This window comes from Sorex fumeus, unplaced genomic scaffold, assembly GCF_029834395.1.
Source record: "Sorex fumeus unplaced genomic scaffold, SorFum_2.1 ptg000070l, whole genome shotgun sequence".
NCBI classification, from domain to species: domain Eukaryota; kingdom Metazoa; phylum Chordata; class Mammalia; order Eulipotyphla; family Soricidae; genus Sorex; species Sorex fumeus.
The window spans coordinates 6803406-6811292 of NW_026606127.1; the positions used below are offsets into that span (position 1 = coordinate 6803406).

A 7887-nucleotide genomic window follows, 5' to 3' on the forward strand; every position below is an offset into this window, starting at 1 on the left:
TTCTTAACTATAAGTTAAGAGATGGATCATAGGCAAATGATGTCATGATCCAAAAGTAACGACGACATTAGGGGCCCTGCTGCTAGGAATAGGAAAGATATCTGGCCTGAGCACTGCAGTCTGAGATTGAAATGGCCCTAGAAGAGCAATTCTATAAGCTCAATGCATTTCTTACTGTGTTCATACAAAATGATTAATATTATATATGCTTATATGTTGGTTGGACAAGGAGAGGAGAAACACCTCCTAGAAGCTGTTTTCCTGTGTGTCCTGACTAGCTTGGATGAGACTGTTTCTCCCCTTCAAACTGCCTTCAGTAAATGATTTCAGTATAATGAGACAGTTTGCCTTTTCTCTCAGAAACCTAGCTGGTCTTAGATCTGCAGATCTCAGGTGCTAGTCAGGACTGATCTTTGGGATATAGATTCCCAGCTCTAGCCAGGCTGTTCTTTGGGATGCAAATCAAGGTGCTTACAGCTTGTGAAAGTGCTTGTGAAAGGTTTCAGTTTGGCTTTGTATCTTCTTTCTAGAGGCCAGTATTACTGGCCTGCTGATGTAAGGAAACAATGTGGATGTAAAGAAACAACATATGGATTGCTGCCTCAATGTTCTTTCTGTAACTCCTTTTATGAATTCACTGTAATGCGCCTTTTAGAGGTTCTATGATCTATATAAGGGGAACTTCCGGGCTCACAGTGCGCGCACGTGCTTGAGGATTCCTGAGGCCTCCATGTCATACATCTCCTCCATGTAATAACCTGCTGCTAGGAACAACCAGCCTGGCCCCCATTTCCTTCCATCTCCTGACCATCGCCATTGACCTTCGTGGAGTGGGGAAACGGCCAGACCACCGGCCTTTTATTTTTTGTGTGTTTACACAGGTTCTGCTTCCAATTCCTTCATGCATGAGGCTCCTTCAAGCTTGGGGAGAGTGGTCTTAAGCGTACCTATAGCTGGTAGCAGAGTTCATCAGCTACCGGGGCTCTAATCAGGAGGTGAGGGAAACTAACCCCGACCCTTCCAAGGTGCCCAGGTGAGGAAAGCCAGGTGCGGGGTCAGGACACTGTAATTTTAGACATATTTGGAATTAATTTTAGATCGAAAAGTACACATCATTCAAACTACTTATGTGCTTAGTAATAAATTACTATACACTTGTTCAATCACCTCAGAGACCCCACTCTGCTCAGAGAACTAGATTTTTAATTACAGGTCTGTTTTGCCTGTGTGTCATGACTGAGAATCACTATCAGTAGATATGAAACTCACTATACACAAAGATGCACACAGGCTAATTTGAGTCATCTGTGTTGCTACTATGTGTTGGCCATTAAACTTCACTGAGACCCTTTTTTCTGTCCTTTACAGGAGCCTCATGAGTCTCACCTTCCTTTCAAGTTGAACTTGTAATAAGGTGGAATGAAATCATCAATATGCTCCTCACCTCTTCATTCAGGAGAAAAATCCGACTTACATTCAAGGTGGTCAAATTGCAGACAACACCATCCACCTTTTCCTGGAGATGTACAAGGGACTGAGGTGAGAACAGCAAAAGGCTCTAGTTTAATGGTCTTAATGAAGGTTTCAGGGAAGGGCATTAAACAAGACTCATATACTATCTTCCAAAAGAATTATTTTGTAAAACTGATGCCTTGGGTATGGAAAAAGATAATATGGTAAAAACCATATTTTTCTTTCTGGGACATTAAAGTTCTAAATCTATCTATTCAAGCTGCTTTGAAATACATACCTTGCTTATGAATCACTGTCTGCCATAGGAGTGAGTAAGGACAACCCTCAAATTAATAAGTAGAGAAAAATATGGAAAAATTAACTCATACTATATTTGATGACATATATACTAAAATTGAAATGATACATAGATTAGCATTGTCCTTGCACAGAGATGACATGTAAACTTGTAAAGTGTTCCATATTGTTGTTGCAAGAAGAATTAACAGGGCTACTTTAAGCTAAGACAATCCGCACAAGTACAAAAATTCTACATAAAGATAGCACAAATCCCCATCACAACAATCTCTCTCAATGTCAATGGACTAAATGTGCCAATTCAGAGGCACAGAATGGGAAGATGAATTATAAAACTGAACCCAACATTCTGCTGCCTGAAGAAACACTTCTGAACAATCAAAGCAACCATGGGCTCAAATTCAAAGGCTGGAAAACAATTCTTCAAGAAAGAAAAGAACACCTCCACAAAGCTGGAGTGGCCATACTAGTATCAGACCACATGGACTTCAGGCTATAGGTTATAAGAGACAGTGAAGGTCATTTCTTCATGATCATGGGATCTGTACATCAGAAAAAACTCACCCTCCTCAATGTAGATTCTCCTCATGACAGACCAGCAAAATACTTAAAAAGAACTTCTAATTGACTTAAAGAAAAACATTGATAGCAACACAATACTAGTTGGAGATTTCAACACTACTTTGTCACTTCTCAATAGATCAAACAGACTAAAGCTCAGCAAGGAAATATTTTCTTTAAGGGAAGTAATGAACAACTGTTGGCTTAGAGAAGAAATCAAAGAGGAAATAAAAAGTTTCCAGAAACAAATGAGAATGAGTACACGAGCTACCAGAACTTGTGGGACACAGCAAAAGCAGTGTTAATAGGAAAGAGTATAGCTCTGCCAGAATTCATCAGGAAGAAAGAGAGGATCTACATGAATTAATTAGAGCTCAAGATTTTGGAAAATGACCAAACAAAGTAGTCCAAACTAGGCTGGAGGAAGGAAATAATAAAACTTGTACCAGACGTCAATGAGCTAGAATCCCAAAATACAATCCAAAAGACCAATAAGAGCAAAAGCTGGTTCTTTGAGAAAATAAATAAGATCAATAAACCACGAGAAGCCTCTCAAATTAACAAAGAGAAAGAATTCTAATAAATCAAATCAGAAATGCAAATGGGCATATCCTAATAGAAACTACAGAAATCCATAGGATCATCAGAGATTATATTGAGAAACTTTGCAGCAGGAAATGAGAGAATCTTGAATAAATTAATAAATTTTTGGATTCCAATTGCCTCCCAACGTTGAACCAAGAAGATTTGGAATACTTGAACCTATCACTACCAAGGAAATTGAAATGATGGTCAAAAGTATCCCCCCCAAACAGAATCCCTGGCCCAGATGGATTCAATAGTGAAATATTTCAAACCTTTAAAGAGGAAATGCTGCCAACATTTTTCAAGATTTTCCAGGAAATTGAAGAATCAGAAATACTCCCAAATAGTTTCTATGAGGCAAAGATCACCCTAATACTCAAAACAGACAGAGACACCACAAGAAAAGAAAATTACAGACCTATTTCCTTGATGAATTCAGATACACAGATTCTCAAGAAAATACCAGCAAAGAGAATCCAGTAACTCAACAAAAGATCACACACTATGACCAAGTAGGTTTATCTTGGGGATGCAAGGATGGCTTAACATTCTCTAGTCAATCAACAGAATACACCATCTCAATAAAATAAAGATAGTCATATGATCATATCAATATATGTAGATAAAGCATTTGATGACATCCAGCACCTCTTCATGATGAAAAACTCTCAACAAAATGGGAGTTAAAAGTACTTTCCTCAATCTAGTCAAAGCAAATTACCACAAACCCAAAGCAAGCGTTATTCTCAATGGGGAAAAACTAAAGGCTTGGAGCAGAAATCAATGAGCTAGAATCCCAGAATACAATCAGGCACAAAACAAGTTACCCACTCTCACCACTCCTATTCAACATAGTACTTGAAGTACTTGCCATATGATTTCGGTAAAAAAAAAAAAAAGTTATCAAGGGCATCCAGATAAAAAAGGAAGAACTCAAGCTTTTACTATTTGGAGACGACATGATACTATACTTAGGAAATCCCAAAGAATCTACAAAAAAGCACCTGGGAACAATAGATTTGTTAATAAAGTAGCATATTACAAAAGTAATATCCGGTACTCCATGGCTTTCCCATATATTAATAATGAAAGAGAAAAAAGAGATAGAGAAAAACAATCCCATTCACAATAATACCTCAGAAAATCTAGTATATTAGAATCAACTAAAAAGGTTAAGGAACTATACCAAAAAAAACCTACAAAACACTACTTCACGAAAAAAGAGAGTATATGAGGAAATGGAATCACATCCCATGCTCATAGATTGAGAGATTCAGTACTGTCAAAATGGCAATACACCCCAAAGCTCTATAAAGATCTAATGCACATTCTATAAGGATACCCATGATATTTTTCAAAGAAATTGATTAAACACTCTTGAAACTCATACACAACCTTCTCTCCCATGAAGAGCTAAAGCAATCTTTGGTAAAAAGAAGAAGGGAACACCTTCCCCAACTTCAAACCCTACTACAAAGTTGTAGTAATCAAAATATCATGACATTCATATAAAGACAGGCCTCAGAACAATGGAATATAGTCAAATATCCTGACGCTGGCCCTCAGATTATTATTACCGAATCTTTCATAACGGCTCAAGAAATATGAAGTTGAGCTAGGAACTCTCTTCAGCAACTGGTGCTGGGAAAACTGGACAGCAACATGCAAAAAAAATGAACTCAGATCTCTTTATAGTGCCAGGCACAAAGTCAGATCAAATGTATTAAAGACCTCAATATCATACCTGAATTCTTAAGATATATGGAGAAAAATGTGGGAAGATCCCTTCATGACATTCAAGCTAATGGAAACTTCTAGAATGAAACACCACTGACCAAGGAAGAGGAAGTGAAGATAAACAAATGAGACTACATTAAACTAAGAAGTTTCTGCAACTTAGAAAAAATGGTGCCCATGATGAAAAGAGAGCCCACGTAATGGGGAAAAATTATTTATGCAATACCCATACAATTAACCTCAAAATTCTGATTCCTGTATCATTAAGAACACTAAGTAGTTCCTGTGAATTTTATTCTTCCTCAAATATATTTACTCTAAAATATTTTAGATTTCCTTTTAAACCACAGGTAAAAAGGTAAAATTATAAGTCTTTTTAAAAATAAAAAATAACCACTATACATAGCCAGGTGCGACCCAAAAAACCAAAAAAGCAAGCAAGCCAGGAAGCAAGCAAGAAAGAAATTAAAAATTAAAAAATAATGCTGTTTGCAATGCTAAGTATCAATCCCAGATCATCATACAATGGAAGGCAAATGCTCTATCACTGAGTTATATCCCTGTTCTGAAACATTTAAAAAGGTCTTATTTGATGTGTCATTGCATTTTATTTTTTAAAAAATGCTCTTCTTAGTATACCTTGTCGCCACTGTACCGCCTACTTCTTGACCTTTGCTTCTCTTGTATATTTTACCTCTAAGCCTCAGTTGTCACCTTATCCTTCCTATAGCCATGCTTTCCTTTGCCAAACTTTCCAAGATCATGTCTGGCTTGCTTTAACTTGGCATAAAATGGAAACCTTATTTTCTGTATCTTCTCACGCTAGAGGTGATGATGTTTTCGACCCAGGAGAACTCTTTTCTGGGGAGACTTCTGGCTGTTTCTACTTGACTTCAAAATATCTAAAGGCAAGTCATCATCTTTTTTTGTGTGTGTTTTTGGGTCACACGTGGCGATGCACAGGGTTTACTCCTGGTTCTGCACTCAGGAATTACACCTCACGGTGCTTGGGGGGGAACATACAGGATGCTGGCAATCTAACCTGGGTAGGCCGTGTGCAAGGTAAATGCCCTACATGCTGTATAGCTCCAGCTCCCCCCCCCCGCATCCCCATAATTCATCATCTTGAGGGCCTCAGATTTTTACCTTCCATTTAGAAACTTCATCTTTACATTTACACAGTAAATTGAAACCATAAAACCATTGGATGACATGTTATAAGGGTAGCAGCCATGAGCAAACATTGATAACCCGTATGTTGGCATGAATGAATTCTGTCTCAGAGGCTTCACTTCTGAGGATACCTGTCACTACGTCCTTTCTGTTACATGTCCGAGGATCAGAATCTACATCAGGCCATCAGTAGAAATTGTCCACCCGAAAGCTAGCCTTCCACTGGGATCAGAATCCTTGATCCATCTAACTTGAAATTTTTCATTCATGACTTGTTGACCTTGTTTCAGGCTGAGGCATCCAGTGCATAAACTCAGCTTTCCCGTTGTTTCCACAGGAAATCCAAATACCTAAGAATGTTATCATATCTGACGCCACTGTTAAAGATTTTATTGGAATCCCACGGTACGATACTATCATTAATGTTATAATATTACTGTTCTCCATAGTCCGGATCTCCCCAAAGAAATCTCTACCCTCCTCCCTCCAAGTGCAGACTCCAGTTTATCATGCTCCTGAACGTACTTCTAATAGTTTCACTCAGGTTCTCCCGTAAAGTGCACAAGTTAAGTTCATACCACTCCAAGTTCTTATTCCTAAACTACCAGAGTGGGCTTGGTCCTCAAGCTTGTGTTCTCCCTTGAAGAAATACCGTGCTGCCTTTCTCTATGTCTCTCTTTGCTTGCTTTGTTAAACAAGTGTTCTCCTTGAACATATATTCCATTCCACCCTACACCTGTTTCACAAGTTTCTAAGTGTTTTTCAGTAAAATCTATTTTGCTTCCCTAAACTAAAAATTTTAAAACACCAGAGCATTGTTAAAACCAATGTTTGTATCTTTTAAACCACAAATTTTGAAAATGAACGGTGGTAAAGCAATGGAATACTACTCAGTTGTATGAAGTGAAATCTTCTTATTATTTGTATAAAAATGGATACCATGAGGATATTATGTTTAGTGACATAAACCAGGCAGAGAAAGATAGGTATCCAACAAGTTCATGCATATGTGGCATATGGAGAAATCTAATTAATAGAATAAAATGAGACAGACAAACGTCTAAAACATTATTTATATTCTATGATGTATAATTCAATTAATAATGGTTTCTCATACACATAATTCCAACATGACACTCCTCATTCTCTCAAATAATAAACCCTCCCTATCCCCCCAAAACCCCAGAATCCCTCACTCCCAATCCCCTGACTCAATTGTGTGGATCAGTTCTCCCCTTACATTGCTCTTGAACCTTTGTTGCTACCTTGCTGTTTGTCTTTAAAATCCACATATGAGAAAAATCTCTCTGTATCTGTTCCTTTCCTTAAGGCTAACTTTACATGCATGATATCCTCTAGTTTCATCCAATGTTGAAAATTGCATAATTCTGATCTTTCCAAGCAATAAAAACAAACTTTAGAACTATGAGACTATTTAGTTTCCAAATGGAAAGGTGTAATCAAAGTGGAAAAACTGAACAACGGTGAATGACAGAGTAGGCCTTTCAGTAGTGAGTGTAATATGATACATGTACTTTGACTCTGCATAATCTGAAAATTTATGAAATTCTATAATATAATTCTATAAAGTAATTTTAAATAATCAAAAATTATTTGAATAATTTTCATTTATCTATGATTTTGACGTATCTTTTGTGTCAAACTATCAAAAATAAAAATAATGTGAGATACAGACATGGTGTATCACTATACTTTTAAACAAGAGAAGTGTTAAAATTTCTGTGCCTTGATGAACTGTCATATAAATTGACTCCAAAATCAAATTAATGTACTCAAGGAAAAATAGAAGTCAACCAATTTAATCTTAATTTAATCTTTTACCTTCACTCAGGTTCCCATCTGCTGATCTCTGGCAGACAAAACAATTTTTATTTTATTTTATTTTTTTAAAATTTTTATTAGTGAAACACCATGAGGTACAGTTCTACATTTACAAATTTTTGTTCTTGGGTTTCGATTATACATTGATCAAATGCCCATTCCTCCACCAGTCCCCATTTTCCACCACCATGGATTCCAGTATTCCTCCCACACTGATCC

At 37.1% G+C, this 7887-nt stretch overlaps 1 pseudogene; it reads left to right on the forward strand.

Annotated features, from left to right (window-relative positions):
- Positions 1-1842: 1842 nt before the first annotated feature.
- Positions 1843-1941, forward strand: LOC130037023 (uncharacterized; annotated as a pseudogene).
- Positions 1942-7887: the final 5946 nt, after the last annotated feature.